Source organism: Castor canadensis, chromosome 11, assembly GCF_047511655.1.
Source record: "Castor canadensis chromosome 11, mCasCan1.hap1v2, whole genome shotgun sequence".
Classification (NCBI taxonomy): Eukaryota; Metazoa; Chordata; class Mammalia; order Rodentia; family Castoridae; genus Castor; species Castor canadensis.
The window spans coordinates 117,215,354-117,234,492 of record NC_133396.1 but is presented as its reverse complement, the minus strand read 5'-3'; the positions used below and the strand labels follow the sequence as shown (position 1 = coordinate 117,234,492).

At 38.8% G+C, this 19,139-nt stretch overlaps 1 protein-coding gene across 21 annotated transcripts in view; it reads right to left on the bottom strand.

Annotated features, from left to right (window-relative positions):
• The window catches only part of Esrrg (estrogen related receptor gamma), a 556,652-nt gene that overhangs the window by 375,102 nt on the left and 162,411 nt on the right, over nt 1–19,139 (bottom strand). The window lies entirely within an intron of this gene.

Below are 19,139 nucleotides of genomic sequence, written 5' to 3'. Positions count from 1 at the left end.
AACCTTTTCTCTAGCTCCTGGTCCCCTTTTCCTATTGGCCTCAGTTGCTTTAAGGTATCTGCTTTAGTTAAAAAAGTCCACATTCTCCTAGAAGTGCACATTTCCTAATAAATCCACTGGCTAGCTAAAAATCCTTATTTATTTTAACAAATACCTCTGTTTTTCTATTTTCTTCACTGCTAGACTGCCAGGATCTACAAATATAACTAACACTTTCATTCTTTGGGATATTATCCACAACCCTGGAAGAAAGTATCATTTTTCTCCACTTTTCAGTTTGGAAAACTAAGGATCCATGTGCCAATATAACTTATCCATAAACAGTGAGTTGACAAAGTAGAGATTTAAACTTGGTTCTGACCAATTTCGAAGCCCAAGTTCTCCCACTTGGACCCATTTGGCACAGTGTTTAAAGTATAGAGTTTTTCAGCTACTTATCAGATAAATAAACTTCCCTGAAATAGTCCAACTGCCATATATTACATTCTTGTTAAGGAAAAATATCTCCTCAGTTGCAAGGTACTGATTTAAGCTTGAACTATCAGAACTATAAGAATACAAGCACTCTTAATTCCGAGACTTCCTATAACAGCACATATCTGACTTAGGTCAAGAAAAGTGGGAAGATTAGCTCTTCGTCATTAAATAGACCATCACTCTTAAACAAAGATAATATTGCACACACATGGTGGCAAGCACCTGGAGTTGTCTTACTAAAGTGATGATTTTTTAATTTTTGAGACTATAGATACTGTGGCTGTGTTTATAGAACTACACATTCTTCTATCAAATGACACAGCTGACATATTCAGAAGTGCTTTACAATTTCCTGCCACATACAGAAAATTGTACCTCCTTTCAATGAATAGCTAATTTTTTCCTCTCTGAACAAACTACAAGGTACTCATCCTCATTGACCTCTATTAAAAGATATAGCCAAATATATTCATTTCTCTCCACAGACATGTTATATCAAAAGAAAAGGAAATATTCCTTTAAAACTGTAAGAAGGAACACTTTCTGCATTTAGCAATATCAGTTTTGAGTTTCCTGGTGCAGAAGAGAAAAGGAGTTGAATCTTAGATCTGATGAGGTTCTGTTCACTTTGAATATTCATTATTATGGTAGTTTTTCTGCGTGATTGGTTAAAGAAGACAACACAATTTGTAATTGATTTTTTTTACCACTAAACAACTAATTTTGTCTTCCAAAAAAAGCTCTGGAGTTTATTAACTGTGCAATCACAATTTACTTGGGTCCTTTCACCAAATTAGTCCTGCAACAATGCAATTTTTCCTTTATTTTACTTCTATTTCAAGAAGGGATTTCCACTCTGGCTCTTATTAAGAAAGACAGTCACTTTTCTCTAATTTAGGTGTACTTCTCATGGCAACAATTCATTATTACAGCTACAGAATTTTTAAATCCAATTCTGGGTTTCCCCTGCCTTAATTCCTATTTCCTTCAGCATCATAAAATGTGTTATCTCCAAATTGTAGCATCCACTGGATGTTAAAAAAGGAATATACCCTGTAGATTTTTAACAAAAGAGCTTCCAATCTAGGAATAATCCACTAAATTTCTAAAATTCTGTTTGTTTCTTTATCTTATTTATTCATGTACTTCAGACTTAGCCTCTATAATAACAAGTTTCAATGAACTGATAGTAATACTAATCCTTTTTTAGGTACTCATTTCCCTCAACTGGTCCAGCAAGATTAATTTAATATATTTTACCTTTCTCGATTTTACTTAAGGAGTGTGGGATTGATATAGATTCTTATCAATACCCATACAAAAACTTGCTCTATGGAATCAAAGAAATATTCTTTATTTAGTTCCTAGCACCCAGCCCTTAACATTTGTCCCTCAAAGAAACAATATCTCAAACAAGTACATGAATGGAGATCCAGAAATAGAGCCCTGAGATCAATAGGTGTGGCTGAGAAAACCTGCACATTCTCAAGGGTAGAGCTCGCTATGTTTCTAAGTGGATCAGAGAGATATGATCCCGGCCGCTGTGAATGGAAAAGAAACTAGATGCCAACAGAGGGAGACACAAGTCCTAATGCAGTGAGGTAATGCAGCAAAGAATAGAAGAGTCCAGGAATGGAATGCCACCCTGAGAAATCTTCAAATAAGTTCCTACTTCCTTCCATCCCAATCCTCAGAAGAGTGAAGCACAGTGAAAAGACAAGATTTCAGAGTTCAAAATCCTTTCCAATGGAAAGTGTAAACTTCTTCCTCTGCTACCAACTGAAGTTATACCCTGAGTAGTTAGTCTTCTCAGCGTGTTTTCCTAGGAATGTAATAAGCGAAAGACTGCTGACACCTTTCTAGTGTGGTGGGAGGGGAGTGAAAATGCTGACTCTCCCACTGACAGATATCCAGCAGAGGTGGCCCTGACACATGGTCCGACTGGACGTTTCTAAGAAGGTTGCTGAAGCACCAATTTCAAGCCAAAATGCTTGGGAAATGGTTAACGTAGAGGGATTTTGCACATGCTAGGCACACTGCAGCAGCGTTTTTCTTTCTTTCTTTTTTTTTTTTTGAGTGCAATTCAGCAGTCTGTCAATCGAAGATCCTAAGGTTCACAGACTATGGACACCCACCTCTGACCTTGGTAGGCCCTTAGGACAAGGAGAATAGAAAGTGGCTGACAGCAGAAATCCCCCTCAATGAAATAAAATTATTTCAAAAAGGAATTTCTTCACTCTGGTCCTCTTTGCAAATCCATAGTGCAACATCTTAAGGCTTCCACTTAAATTATCAAAAAACAAGTGAGGTGCTGTCAGGAAAAGAAAGTGACTCTTGGTGGCTTTAGTTTCAGAAAGCTCCACAAAGCAGGTAGGTAATTTTGACACTGTGGTTTGTATTTCTGACGGGGTAGGTTATCGCCTACATTTGTTGGCTTTGCTTTGTTGATAAATCAATTCTCAATAAATCAAGAGTGAATTCTAGGCAAATTTAAACTCAGTATTTTATTGTGTACAGAAAGTAGAGGGAAAAGATGGAAAGGTCCTTTCTCTTTGGCTTTAGGCTAGGGTTGAGACATTGGAACCTGACATGGATATGGCCCAGGACACAGAGTATATAAGCTCAATTTTATCTCTACCTTAAATGTTCACAATAAAATGAGTTTGTTTGCAAGATAATATAACACCTATATTATCTTTCCCTTGAGAATGAACTTTTATAAACAAATGGACCTAAAATCTTTCATTGAAATCCAACCATAAGCTATGAGTTGGGGATACATTACCAATTATAATACAATCCCAATTTTATTTGCCAAGAGTTCACGGTCTGGAGAAGAAGTCACAAAAATGAACAATTAGGGCATAATGAATTATGTGAACCCATCACTGCTCCTGTTGAGCTTAAAATAAAATCTAGACTATACGGTGAATATTGACAAGGCAATTCTATTAAATAGAAGAATACACTAAGCCAGATACATCCCCTCATGGCTCCCACCCAGAAAGTGTTCTTCATTGCCCACTTAGATTTTGAAATGCTTCAACCCAGAACAAATGACCTGTGATATAAAAACTGAACCTGAGTGTATCTTACCTGCCCAGATAAATATGAACCTAGTATGAAAATGAGTGCATGCACACATTCAAAATTGTGAATGTCTCTTCCACTGCACTATTTCTTTAACATGTCTGTAACCCTAATATAAAAAATAGCCCATTTTCTTCTCCTACCCTCTACCCCCAAACCTTAGAGTAATAACTTCTAGGAAAGAAAAAATAATAAAGAATGATTACACAATCTTATTTGGGCAAAAAGCTAACATATGGGTATCAAAGCCAAAAATATGGATTTGAAGATAAAACATATGGATGCCCATATGGAAAAAAAAAAAAGGTTTCCTGGCCGGAAACTCTGCTGTTGCATTTTTTTATGCCTATACGAATGGCACAATTTTTCCCTTCTGCTGAACAATGCTGTCGACAGATTATAATGTTATAAATTCACATGCAAATTTTACAAAATGCTCCACTGATATCATCTTTATTAGTTTTTTATTCTCATAATCTTTTTTATCACTAATAGCTCAACAAGTAAATGGATTTTCAGTAAAATGGTGAGACTTATTACAATCAATCCCATGGCTGAATCTCTCCTTGATGCTCACCTAATGAAACTTATTTTTCTGCAGAACCTAAACAAGAAAATCCTTTCTTTCATACACATACATGTATGGGGGAGGGTACACGCAAATGCACACCTGTGCACAAGCAGACACACACATAGAGTACATACGTAATAGGTGGCCCCCCTGTGATCATAAATAATGAGCCTCCTTCTCAATTAAGAGATGAATTTTTAGCCAGGCGCTGTGGCTTATGCTTACAATCTTAACTGCTGAGGAGGCAGAGATCAGGAGGACTGTGGTTCCAAGCCAGCTAGGCAAAAAGTTCACAAGTCTCCATCTCAACGCAATATAGAGCTGGGTGTGGAGATGTGCGCCTGTCATTCCAGTCAGACAGGAAGCATAAACAGGAGGACCACAGTCCAAACCAGTCTGGGCATAAATGAGAGACCACATTCAAAAAAACAACTGAAGCAAAAGTGCTAAGAGTATGGCTTACGTGGTAGAGTGCCTGCCTAGCAAGTAAGAGGCCCTTAGTTCAGCCCCCCAGTACATCAAAAAAACCCAATAAAATAGAAGATGAATTTTCCATAAAGTTTCCGAATTAGTCTCTTACAATTTATTCATAGGTATCATTATTCTTTAGGGAGCACAAGAAATAAAGGTATTGGAAAAACAAGAGATTTTTAAGGAAAATGAATGCATCCTTAGTGCTGTGCTCGACTTTTAAGTCAGTACACTCTTTGTGAGCAAATATGACAACGTGAAGTTACTGTATAATTTACAAATGAGGACATTCTTTAATGGAGAACTTTTAGTGTATAGCTTGTGGCATTCAGATAACAAAAGCATGATTTGAAACTCTGTCCTTACAATCTGATGTTTCAGGAGCAAATGCCATGTCAGGTGTGTCTACCAAGGCCCTGCCTGGAGACCTGTTTAGACTTTTAGCCACTGGAAACTTAGATTTCCTGTAAGAGCACTGCCTTCTGTCCTGAAGGTTCCCTAGGGGGTTACACATCATCTTCACCAAGGGAAGAAAACTCACTCCTATTAACAGAAATCACATCGTGGGCTGTTGAGCTGTGGTATTTAATGCTCCGAGGGAATATTTTAGCCTTCCTGTCCTCGTTATGGCAGCTAAAGTGGATGTTTGGGGCTTCAAAGACCTCAGGTTATATAAAGGCAAGTTTGTTAGAATCTTCCTGAACCAATCTGTACCAGCAGTATCGAAGGCAAAGAAAATAAGGAGGAATTATATTCAGTGAAAGGACAAAGCAGTGGCAAGCTGATCTATAGCGGGGAGCACAGCACTGTCCTCACATCCTTTAAGAGGGCTCAGCTATTACAGCAATTACAGCCAGCACATCTGAATTATTTAATCGTCCTCTCCTCCACCCGCCCTGCTTGGTACCTCTAGAACCATAATAAAACCCCAGTTTCCCCTGACTACTTATATTCTTTATCGCTGATGGCTAACTTTACCTTCTTTTAAGGTGATTTTCTTCTATTAAAGTTACAGTGGTCAGTCATTAACCACACTCAGTTTCTGGCCATAAGAATAAAGTCCAAATTCCTCAGCTACACATTTAAGTCTACCCACAATCTGGTCTTCAGCTACCCTTTCAAATTTATTTTCTATGATTTCTTTGCCATATACCATATGCAGTAAACTATTTACTGTTTGCTGAAAACACCTACACATCCAGCTTCCAAGCTTTTGTTCATGCTGTTCTTACTGGTTAAAATGTCTTCTCATCCATTTTCATCCTCTAACTCCTATACTAGCAAACAACTTGCCAGGCAATATCACGGATATAAACACAGTGCCGAACAAGTAGACACAGTCCCTGAATTCGAGGATCCTGTAATCTACCCCAAATCTCTATCAGATCAGATTAAAATTCAAGAGTATCTAACATAGTACCAAGGCCCCATGACATGGAAATAAATACGGATTTTTAAATATTTGAATAAAACCGACTTGAAAGATAGATCATGAAAGAATGGCATTGCTATTTTACAAACTTTCAGATTCTTTATTCATTCAATTGATTGCATCATTCATCCTGTGCAGGGTGCTTGACAAGTGGCAATTCACCAATATGTGTGTGGCTGTTTAACTGTAAAAACCTAAAGGACATAGCTCCCCATCTTATATTTCTGTATAGGTATCCTCAACTCAACCAGCAAAAACACTTTGTCTTCCTAATTAGGCTTGTATCTTTTCTTCAACAAAACTAGTGATAAAGGCCGAAAAGGACCTGCCTGGAACTGAGAGGAGAAGAGGGGAGATAGCAGGGGGTGGGGGGCGGGGAGGGGGGAGAAATGACCCAAACAATATATGCACATGTGAATAAAAGAATAATAAAAGAAAAAAAATTTGCAAGAAATACATTCTATAATGCCTACTGGAAAAACAATGACAGCAAGGAAAATGACTACGTCTCAAAGCAGAGGAAATGTAAGTTGTCCTTCTAGCGACTGCTCCGACAAGGTGAATTTGAAAGAAGGCTGCTTTATGATTACTAAGGGAATACAATGCACCAAATTGCAAGAATCAAAGCTAATTTGAAATTATTTTCTAAATACAATGTAATGTTTGATTCAATTAAAAGAGATGCTATGATTTGGAATTGAGTCAAAACAACACATTATTCAGTGATTCTGGAAAGCCTTTTCCAAAATGCATGTTGGCTTGAGTTTATGGAAATATTGACCTTCTGACCTGGAACAGAAGCAAGTGATTTTCATTATGTTTATACAGTGGGTTTTTTCCCGTCTCTTATCCTGGTTTGCCAAATTTGAGTATTCTGCTCTGATTATAACCCATGTTCTGCTTGACTGTGGATCACCCGACAAAAGCTGTAACTATGGGTCAGATCAGAAAACTATGAACTGGTAATGAAATTCATTTCACAGACTCAGAAACCAAAAGGTACAGTTTTCAAAAATAGATGCCTTAAAGCCAATACTCAATTTCTCTTTTAAAGGTCTTTGGTCATAACTCCCTGAGCCAGGTGATTTGTCCTGTAAATATTCTGAAACAGCCTGAATCAATGAGACAAATGCAAAACGAACAAAGTCAGCTGGTTCATATGGTAGCCTGGGTGCATCATCTATATTTATACAGCCACTTAATCAAATGCTTGCTTGGGTCGAGTAGCTATGTTTATCTCTCCTGGTTACATGTAATCTCTTTATTAAGTACGCTGACTTTACAGAAGAACTAGCAAGCTACAACTTAAAGTCTCTGCTCTTTCACTCCTCACTTTAAATCTTACTTTTAGGAAGAAGAAAAGAGGAAGAAACAGGAGATGGGAAAGAAGGCTGTGCAGGAAGGAGAGAGAAGAGAGTGATTACTTGCCAAACCAGCACGTGTTCACCAGAGAACACAGTCAAGTGGTCAGGAGCAGCACGGATGTTAATTAGCAATGAAATGAGGAATGAACCAGCATTAGCCCTGAGACTAATCAATGGGAAAAAAATCACTCCACGCAGCAGCTTAATGAAGTAGTATACAGCTGTTTATTGTTAGTCTATTTTATCCTGGCTGCTCCCCACCCCAAATTGCCATTAATTGGAAAAAAAAAACCTTATTAAAATATATTTCTTTTCAAACTCTGGCATAGCTCTTATTTATGTATTTCTAAATCCCTATACTTATTTCTTTCAATGACTAGGACAAACCATAAAAATTAGCTGAACATAAATACCTGCACCATACCAGAAATATGTTTTTCAAGTTATTTTTAGATAGCTATTTTATTCATTCTAGTTGTATTTCATAAAACAATAAACACTTTCCTGGAGTTGCAAAACTGATCTAATTTCTCTGAAAGTGTTCTATGAAAGAAATGCTATTGATAGCAAATAAGACCCTTCTCTACATTTCTTTACAGTGAAGAAATTTCTTGGAAAATATTTTTGCTTGTCTGTTACTCTTGAAAATATGACTGTCATTTCTCTAAGAGCAAGAAGATAAGGCCCATTAATTAAGACCTACTACTTATCTCTCTCTATATATATTTTTTTCACATTTTGACATATAAAAGATCCAAAACCAGAGGGCCAATTGGGGAAGGGGAGTTTGTCATTTTATCAGGATCATGGATAAGCAAGGCAGTCAAAGTCTTTTTTGAGAATTTCTTCTTTAGCTCTAATTGGAGATAACATTTCTCTCTGAAGGATACAAATATTCCACCTTAGCAAGTTCCAATAAACTAAAGGGACTTCTCCAATGAGCAAATCCTATTCGCAATGTAGGAAACAAGATTAGAGTCAACTTTTCCTTCTAATGATAGAGATGTTACTGGTGCACGTTCATTCACTACAGCCAGACAGACATGAATTAAAATGTAAGGAGTGGGGATAAGGAAAAGAAAAAGAGGGAACCAAAAACAGCTCTTCTTTCTCCCCTCTTTTTTCTCCCTCTTTCACTCTACTTAAGAATTTGACAAGTAGCAATATCCACCCTTCATCACACACAAAAGTTAGTGTTCGCAAAGATGTCCAAATGGCAATCAGAACATCACTCTACCACGCTCTACTACCGAAGACAGGCTCCCTTGCTTTCTGTGTTATTAGAAATTCAAAATTCAAGTGAAATATAAAGCTTCTCCTTTTATTCAAGTATCTATGAAGTCCAAGTGAAAATACTGGCTTTGTTTATCCTTCATTGTCCCTAACAAGGATGAGTATGCAAATGACTTTTTAACATCCAAAAAGACCAATTAAACAAGTATACACGCATTCTCTTCCAATAAAATCTCTGCAAAAACCCAAGCTAAAATTCCTGCACCTTTACATTCAAGCTCCTTACTAATAATTGGGAAGGAAGAGAAATCCATGCTACTGGATCTGCTCCTCCCTGGCCAAAACCTCACAATTGAGGGCTGTTGCAATGTTTCGAGCATATTTTCAATACAACGACACATCTTGAGAAAACAAAAACAAAAAAACTGCCGCTAAATGCAAACCTGGGAAACAACAGCACGCAGGTAACCCCCTTTATAGGTTGATTTGATAGCTCAAGGAAATAGAAACAAAAGCACCAAGCACTAGAACACCAACAGCTGGTTGGGAAATTGCCACAGATTGTTAGGGAGAGCTGCAAAGTAGAGATAGGCAATGAAAAGGTTAGAAATGATAGTTAAAAAAAGACAAATTACTCCAAAGACCATATTCTTTAAATCGCTGAAGCAAAACATGTTTATTCGATTTGTTTGTATGCCTATTACAAAAATGCTACTTTGGGATTCTAGGAACCCAGTCTGTCAATTTTTCAGTTTCTGCACTTTCATGGTTGCTTAGAGCTGTTTAATGCAAATACACTTCCAATAAGAGATTTCATGCCCCTAAATTACACCCAGTTAAAAGCGAATGAAAATGTAAGGTAAATAACTATAATCAGCCATATTATCTTTCTCTTGGCACCTCTCACTTTACAGGCATATTTAAAGACATCTCTGGGGTCCTATCCTTTCTAACAAGCAGCAGCGTATTTCCTGGAATATTACTTAAGATGCTGTGCAGTGAACATTACACAGGTTAAAATGTTACCTAGAGACCTAGAAAAAAAATGCATCTTTTGCAGAGCCATCTTTTTTTTTTTTTTTTTTTTGCCACATTTTGGAATGTCTGGGAAGATCAAAGGGCATTTGCTGTGGAAGGGATGAAAAGAGATGAGAAGAGTTTAAGTTTGTCTTTTATGTTTAAGTTCATTGATCAGCAGTTGTGAAGAGCATGAAGTTTGAAAAAGTAACTCTGGGAAGGAATGAATGGGGTGATGTGAGCAAATGAGAAAGACCAACTGGATTTGCCACACAAAGAAAGCACTTCTGAGTAATGCCACTGAGTTTCTCTTAGGAGATACCACTGACCACTTTTACCTTAGATGACCTTCTGGGGGTAATAGTTCTTAGTGCACCTAAGAATCACTTTGTGAAGTATTTAAAATGCAGGGTTCTGAGGCACCCCAAGAGATTGGATTAAATTAGATGGAGGAATCTGCATTTTTAACCAGTACTGTCTGTATGGACTACACTTTGAAAAAACAAATGGCTCTATGACCTTAAGAGCACACAGTTTTTTTAAATGACAAATGCCATTTCAAACAGACTTTCCAGCCACTCACTTAGGCTGTCCCTGCAAAGCACACAATTATGACTTAGAATAGAGCCTACAGGAGAGTGACTAGCCAGGAAGGAAAAGGAAGCTGAGGATTAGAAGAATTAGTGAATGGCTCAAATATGTGAAATAACCTTCTTCATCCGAAATATAGGATGGTGTTGTTCTAACTATAATCCCAGAGCTCCATTGCCTTGGGTCACTTTCAGGAAAACTGGCAATCATTTCCTTTTGTGGGTACACAATTTCTGAAGAACCCAGTCATTTTAAAAAGATACCATTCCTCTACTGACAGCGCAGCCGCTAGCTCAGTATTGCTACACCTGGGGGAAGAGCGTGGCTGCTGGGAAGAGGGACTGGGTCCACATTCCATGCCAGCCTATTGTCTTGTAAAGCAACTTGGTCTTGGGCAGGGCCTAGCTCATTTCCTGGCACACAGTAGGCATTCTTCATCTGCACAATGAATATGCATCCTAAGCAAAAACAGACTTCTACAAAATTAATATAAACCACCACCTCACAAGTTTTAAGAAAGTTGAGACCTTAGCATAGAGCCTGGAACGTAAGGAATATAGAGGGAAAAAAATCAAGGACTTGATTCATTAAATCAAGCAACATGTAATTCCATCTGTGGCATTAATTTCCTATTTCGACTCAGGACAGTTACTGTTAATTTTAAGGTATTAAAAGAATTTAAAATTTTTGCCAGTGGAAAATGGGACCCATTTCTTTTATTGTATTTGTAGTGTGTGTGTGTGTGTGTGTGTGTGTGTGTGTGTGTGTGTGTGTGTGTGGTGTATGTGATGTGTGTTCAGTATGTGTGTGGTTGCGGTGTGTGTGTGTTTGTGTGGTGTGTACTATGTACAGTGTGTTTTTGTGTGTGTGTGTGTGGTGTGTGTGTGGTGTGTGTGTGGTGTGTGTGTGTGGTGTGTGTGTGGTATGTGTGTGGTGTTTGTGTGTGGTGTGTGTGTGGTTGGTATGTGTGTGGTATGTGTGTGTGGTGTGTGGTATGTGTGTATGGTGTGTGTGTGGTATATGTGTGGGGTGTGTGTGTGTGTGTGTGTGTGATGTGTGTGGTTGTGTGTGGTTGGTGTGTGTGTGGTGTGTGTGTGGTGTGTGTGTGGTGTGTGTGTGTGGTGTGTGTGGTGTGTGTGTGTGGTTGTTGTGTGTGTGGTTGGTGTGTGTGTATGGTATGTGTGTGTGGTGTGTGTGTGGTGTGTGGTGTGTGTGTGGTGTGTGTGTATATGTGATGTGTGTGTGGTTGGTGTATGTGTATGGTATGTGTGTGTGGTGTGTGTGGTGTGTAGTGTGTGTGTGTGTGTGGTGTGTGTGTATATGTGGTGTGTGTGTGGTGTGTGTGGTGTGTGTATATGTTGTGTGTGGTGTGTGTATATGTTGTGTGTGTGTGATGTGTGTGTGGTGTGTAGTATGTATAATGTATATGGTGTGTGTGTGTGTGTGTGGTGTGTTTGGTGTGTGTGGTGTGTATGTGTGTGTTCCTGGGGATTGAACTTTATGTATACTAAGCACAGGCAACTGAGCTGACAGCTATAGGAAACTGATACCTAATATTAACCCATTCACCAAGTAGTAACAAATTTTATAATTTGAAAGAGTGTTTGGATTTAATCATTATTTAATATTTAGAATTTTTCCATAGAAACAAAGTCATAAATGGAGCCTGCATTTCTAGGCTACTGTGCCAAAACCTATTTAACATGTTAGTAAGTGACCTAGTGTTTTTATGGGGAACATGTGCTGTGAACACAAGGAAACAGCTTCCTCTCCTGCAGTCCTAAGAGGAAAAGAAATCTCCTTAGTTAAGCAATAGGAAAGGCCACCTTGTTCTAGCTTCTTCAGCTCAATACATTGTATTGACTCAAGTACCCTGGGAGTGGAACAGCATGTTTTCTCTTCTGGAAGGATCCTAAGTCACAGGGAGGCTAGAGAGAGCTACCAAGAGTCTTGGGGAAATAAGGTGCAATGAATTGATTATCTGTACGTATATTATTAGCTTTCTTTTTATGTAAAAAATAAAACAAAACAAAACATGGAGGAGCCAGGCACCAGTGGTTCACACCCATAATCCTAGCTACTCAGGAGGCAGAGATCATGAGGATCTCAGTTCAAAGTCAGCCAAGGCAAAGAGTTCAAGAGACCCTACCTCAAAAACCCCTTCACAAAAATAGGCCTGGTGGAGTGGCTCAAGGTGAAGGCCCTGTACTGGGTGTACTGCTCCCAGTACTGCAGAAAAAATAAATAAACAAACATAGAGGACTCTTTCAGGAGATAAATGGTTAAGAAACTACAGATGATGACAAGAAAATTCTAGGGCTAAGTACCAATGACACATGAAAGACCGCTTGGGTTTTGGTTCCATATTAGTATTTGACCACTTTCATTAATAGCATTTGCAGGACACTTGGAATTTATTCTTTGAATATCCTTATCAGTATTAAATTTTTCTTTTTTTCTTTTTTTCTTTTTTAGATTGTTTCACTATATAGCCCAGACCAGCCTCAAACTCATGATCTTCTTGACTTAGTCTCCTGAGTGCTGGGATTATAGGTGTACTTTTACAATGACTACATGTTTATATTCTTCCTTACGGTTGAGAAAGTGATTTAAAAGGAATAACTTCATGCCAGTATTTTTCCTCCTTCAACCACTAATTTTATTCTTGAAACCAAAGGCTTCAAAGAAGATTGAGGAAGACTATAGAAAGTGGAGAGATCGCCCATGCTCATGGATTGGTAGAATCAACATAATAAAAATGTCGATACTCCCAAAAGTAATCTACATGTTTAAGGCAATTCCCATCAAAATTCCAATGACATTCATTAAAGAGGTTGAAAAATCTACTGTTAAATTTATATGGAAACACAAGAGGCCATGAATAGCCAAGACAATACTCAGTCAAAAGAACAATGCTGGAGGTATCACGATAACTGACTTCAAACTTTATTACAAAGCAATAACAATAAAAACAGCATGGTACTGGCACAAAAACAGACATGAAGACCAGTGGAACAGAATAGAGGACCCAGATATGAAGCCACACAACTATAAGCAACTTATCTTTGACAAAGGAGCTAAAAATATACGACGGAGAAATAGCAGCCTCTTCAACAAAAACTGCTGGGAAAACTGGTTAGCAGTCTGCAAAAAACTGAAACTAGATCCATGTATATCACCCTATACCAAGATTAACTCAAAATGGATCAAGGATCTTAACATCAGACCACAAACTCTAAAGTTGATACAGGAAAGAGTAGGAAATACTCTGGAGTTAGTAGGTATAGGCAAGAACTTTCTCAACGGAACCCCAGCAGCACAGCAACTAAGAGATAGCATAGATAAATGGGACCTCATAAAACTAAAAAGCTTCTGTTCATCAAAAGAAATGGTCTCTAAACTGAAGAGAACACCCACAGAGTGGGAGAAAATATTTGCCAGCTACACATCAGACAAAGGACTGATAACCAGAATATATAGGGAACTTAAAAAACTAAATTCTCCCAAAACTAATGAACCAATAAAGAAATGGGCAAGTGAACTGAACAGAACTTTCTCAAAAGAAGAAATTCAAATGGCCAAAAAACACATGAAAAAATACTCACCATCTCTAGCAATAAAGGAAATGCAAATTAAAACCACACTAAGATTCCGCCTCACCCCTGTTAGAATAGCCATCATTAGCAACACCACCACCAACAGGTGTTGGCGAGGATGCAGGGGAAAAAGGAACCCTCTTACACTGTTGGTGGGAATGTAAACTAGTACAACCACTCTGGAAAAAAATTTGGAGGCTTCTTAAAAATCTAACCATTGATCTACCATATGATCCAGCAATACCACTCTTGGGGATATACCCAAAAGACTGTGACACAGGTTACTCCAGAAGCACCTGCACACCCATGTTTATTGCGGCACTATTCACAATAGCCAAGTTATGGAAACAGCCAAGATGCCCCACCACTGACGAATGGATTAAGAAAATGTGGTATCTATACACAATGGAATTTTATGCAGCCATGAAGAAGAACGAAATGTTATCATTCCCAGATAAATGAATGGAATTAGAGAATATCATTCTGAGTGAGGTTAGCCTGGCCCAAAAGACCAAAAGTCATATGTTCTCCCTCATATGTGGACATTAGATCAAGGGCAAACACAACAATGGAACTGGACTTTGAGCACATGATAAAAGCGAGAGCACACAAGGAAGGGGTGAGGATAGGTAAGACACCTAAAAAACTAGCTAGCATTTGTTGCCCTTAACGCAGAGAAACTAAAGCAGATACCTTAAAAGCAACTGAGGCCAATAGGAAAAGGGGACCAGGAACTAGAGAAAAGGTGAGATCAAAAAGAATTAACCTAGAAGGTAACACACACACACAGGAAATTAATGTGAGTCAATGCCCTGTATAGCTATCCTTATCTCAACCAGCAAAAACCCTTGTTCCTTTCTATTATTGCTTATACTCTCTCTACAACAAAATTAGAAATAAGGGCAAAATAGTTTCTGCTGGGTAGTGAGGGGGTGGGGAGGAGAGGGAGGGGGCAGAGTGGGTGGTAAGGGAGGGGGTGGGGGCAGGGGGTGAAATGACCCAAGCCTTGTATGCACATATGAATAATAAAATAAAAAAAAAAAAACAAAGGCTTCAAAGAAAGCTCAAAGTCAAAGAGTTGTCTTCCCAGGGTCATGGAAGATAAAGGGAAGGGATATGTAGTTCATGCTTTGCAATTTTAGATGACCTAGGAGGCCATTTTGGAACTTCCACTGCTTATGGAGGAAGACATGAAAAGTCTGGCTAAAGCCCAAAAAAAGGTAGATGGCAAAACCAGCAGGATCTAATCAACCTATCCAGAAGGCAGAAATGGTAGGTGCTGGTAGCCACAATCCTGAAAGTAGCTGGACTACCCGCTGACCCCCTAAATGTAGAGTCACAACCCACTTCTCATCACCTGAGTTGTCCTATGCCTAAGGCATATAGTTGAGAATCACTCATCCCAGTAAATAGGATGGGTGTTTAACTTTATCACTTTGTTTTTGTTCATTTGACAGTGTTGTGTATACAATTCCACAAAGCTGCTTGAGAAATTCAAATTAGCTTTTTTATTCTTCATAAGCAGAAGATATCATAATCATCTTATAAGAGATTTAAGTAAATAAGGCATTCCATAAATGAGTGTTTGTTGTGGTCTGGAGCCACAGAGGTAACACAAAGAAGATGAGACATCTCACATAATGTGCCAATGTTTTATAGCTGACAAGTCACAAATCTGTAATCTTAAAGCTTAAAACAAACTCTAAATATTCAGGTTTAATACAGCATGCTTGCAATTTCTCCAGAAGGGCAGGAGAAGATACCATCCACTCATGTTGATGTTCAAATTGCTGACATTGAAGAGCTCCCGGAATAAAACAGCAATGGGAACAATGCTCTCAGAAGCAGTTAGAGAACGGAGCAAAATTACCCCTGGGGTGTGGATACATGAGTGTATTTATGCATGCACACATGGTTCAATCTGCTTTGAGGGGAAAGAAATTTGACCTAGTGCGTAAACTTTATCCTAAGCTATGTACCCTATTATCTCAAACCTTTATATGAAGAGTTTAGCCTTGTGTTTTTATCTCATGGTCCCAAATCATAAGGACCTTGACACTTTAAGGAGTGGACCAAGGGTAGATTATGTAATAAAATTTTAAACCTCAGCAGCTTGATCTCCTTTAGTTACACTAAGGGCTCACAGGTAATCATAATACATTTACTATATCTGTATCTTTAAATTGCAAAGTGTACACTGGAGAGAACTCCAGGACATGTAGCCATATCCAGTTCCCGTGAATCTCAGATAATGACTATGAAGAGAAATAGCAGAAGTTAGAAGTGCACTGAGGGTGTCACATTGCCAAGTGAAATAAACTTCTAGAATCTTCATGCAGGGAGCCCAAATTTCTCACTTACTAGCTCCCAGCTGTCAAGTCAGAGGAAACTAAGACTAGACCATAAGAAGCCATCCCAGATTCACTGCTGCTAGAGTTTGCTTCTTAATCCTGTGATTATGTATCTATGTTAGGAAAGTATGATTGGAATTGAGAGAATGCATGGAGGTGGGTTAGGATAGCCAAAAAAATGCATCAACCTTGTTGTGCATGGGTGTCAGGATGAGGGGGTGGAAGCTAAAATTTCCCTTGGAAGTTTATGTGGTTCTATAAGCAAAAGCATATTCATCTCACTACCAAGAATTATTAATCACCCTTTTCAACTTCTTGACATATAAGATATTATGTCCAATTCCAAAAGACTCTTCTCAGTATATAATTCAAATTATACCTCTGCTTTCTAAAATTTAAGTGTATTCTCTTTAGCAGTGTAGCTGCATTCCAAAAAGAAGAAGAAGAATCAGTTACCTACCAATACTTCCTTTTATACCTAAGATCCAACAACATGGTTGTCATAAGGCTTATCACCCAATTACTATTTCCTAAACTTCTAATTTCTTAGTCATCTCTTCTTCCTTTGTATTAATCCTATATTGTAGTCCAGGATGGTCCTGACCTTAAAAATAATGATCATTCTGGCGTCCAGGAAAAAAAAAAAGGTGGAATCCACTGAATCCTCTCTGCCCATCCTCCAGTGTGGCTCCTGCAACATCTCCACACTGGACCTATTCCTTACACCTTCTACAGTTCCATCAAGAACTAATATAAGTTCCTGTCTCTTCTGGAACTTCCACCAGCTAAGAGAGCATAAGCCTTTGAAATGTTTGTATGGCTCAATATTGAAAACAATACTAGAGGCTGAAACAATATTCAATCCAGAGTACACTCCTCCTGATAGAATGAGTACCATGACTACATGGAAAGCCCTGGAACTGCCAGCCTTTTTAGTGATAGCTCTTTATGACTGACACATTTGCTCTGTAATCCACAGGGGTCATCATCTAACTGAACTTCATTCTGCTTTCATGTTACCACTTATCAAAATGACACACAGTAGCCATTGTTTCATCAAGCATTTCTGTATTCTTTCTTTTGTTACTTTTTTAGTTGTACTTGGCTTTGAACTCAGGGCCTCATACTTGCTAGACAGGCACTCTACCACTTAAGCCACCCCACTAGCCCTCATCGCATTTCTGAATGGCCTTTTGGAGAGAAGCATGGTGCTGGGGTTGTTTCATAGACCCATGTTATAGAATCCCTTGTGTATATTTGTAGGCATGTGTTTGTTTACAGATTTGCGTGTGTATGTATGCATGTTTCTCTTTGCTTTGTAAACTGTACCTAACGTCCTGTGTACCACTATTCTGTATCTTAGTTCTTGTGTGTCATCTAGCATACATTACCCATGCTACCCAATGCTACTGTGGCATGGAAATGTCTACAGGAGACATTACCCAGCGTGTAATTCTTTGTGCAGTGATTTTTTTAAAGACTGTGACTTTTCTAGCAGTAGGGTCCATCTCTTTTCTTTTTTAAACTATAAAGCAATTTTGCAGAAATGTGTATGTGTTTGTGTGTCCACAATTGCATCTGCATGTGTAGGTATGGCTGAACGTGTGCATGCATGTGTTCGTGCGTGTGTGGGAGAGTGTACAGGGGAGGAGACTATGGAGGAAATAAGGGAAAGAGTGAGATTACAGGTTGGAGGTAATGTGATTAGGCTCGGATTGCACAGCTGTAAGAAATGGAGGGTGAGAACACGACTCAGGGTGGGAACAGCAGGCAGCGGCACCCTGCACAGCTGGTCCCTGCCAGCCTGTATGCTCTGCTCAGGGGATAGAAAAATACCCAGAGATGTGAAAGGGAAAAATCCACCCAGAAGAGTGAGAAGTGCCTTAGGGAACTGAGGATAAAGACTGGATGCCCTGATTAAACTACATGTCCCTTGCATGCCATCTTCACCAACCACTCTCAGAAGCTCGGGCAGCATGGCGCCAGATACTAATCACTACTGTGTTAAAAAGACAGGACTAACTCTGCACAGAATCTAATTATGTCCCTGCTTAGACACCTGAGCACTTGTTTCAAAACAGGCATAAAATGGCCAGGGCCCTAGGAAAAGAGATAGTATAACCCCTGCAAAGCACCTGGGTTCAAATCTTCATACCAAACACATTCCTATAATTTTGACACTTCAGTCTCCTCCTCTGTAAAATGAAGACAGTAATTGCAAACACCTTACAGGGCTGCTATAACTTCCAAAAGTAACTTCAATGAAGCCCCTATTACAAAGTAGATGGGACTCAGTCAATAGGAAGTCATGAAAATCCAAGAGAGAGCTACAAGTTGTAGTATTTACTGCTTATGCAAACCCCCCTCCATAATTACTTAGATTTAATCTTTTAATTCTCTAAACAAATGAACAGCAATAGTCCCCCCACTTCTGGCTACCATGCTGCAAATTACATTGCTAAAATGACTCAGTTGATTCTACCTGCAGACAAGATGGTTCTGCCGGAGATAAGCAGCTTAACCAAACCCTCTGTTAAACTCCAGAGCACATTGGATATTCCAGGTATTCTGACAAAGGCAAGGTGAGATTGCTAAAATTAAACAAAGTCATTAAAACGTTCACCTAATGCCTGTTACACATAGAAACAGCTTCTTTTCTCCTAAGGATACTTATTTCTCTCCCTCCTTATCTCTTTACTGCTGGGAACCGCTGAACTTACCAAAGTAAACTTGGCTTTACTTATCAGAGTAAGCTCAGGAAGCCCTAGAAGAAGGAGCAACTCAAACACCAGAGACAAGATGCTCAGAGACCCCAGAGGACAGCTTAACGCCCACCACTCTTGGCTGCCTCACGGTCACTAGCCAGGTTCATCGTCTAGAATCACAAATGGGTATATCTACATCTACCTGGCTGCAAAGCCCAGCTCCTGTCTGAAGTCACTGGCA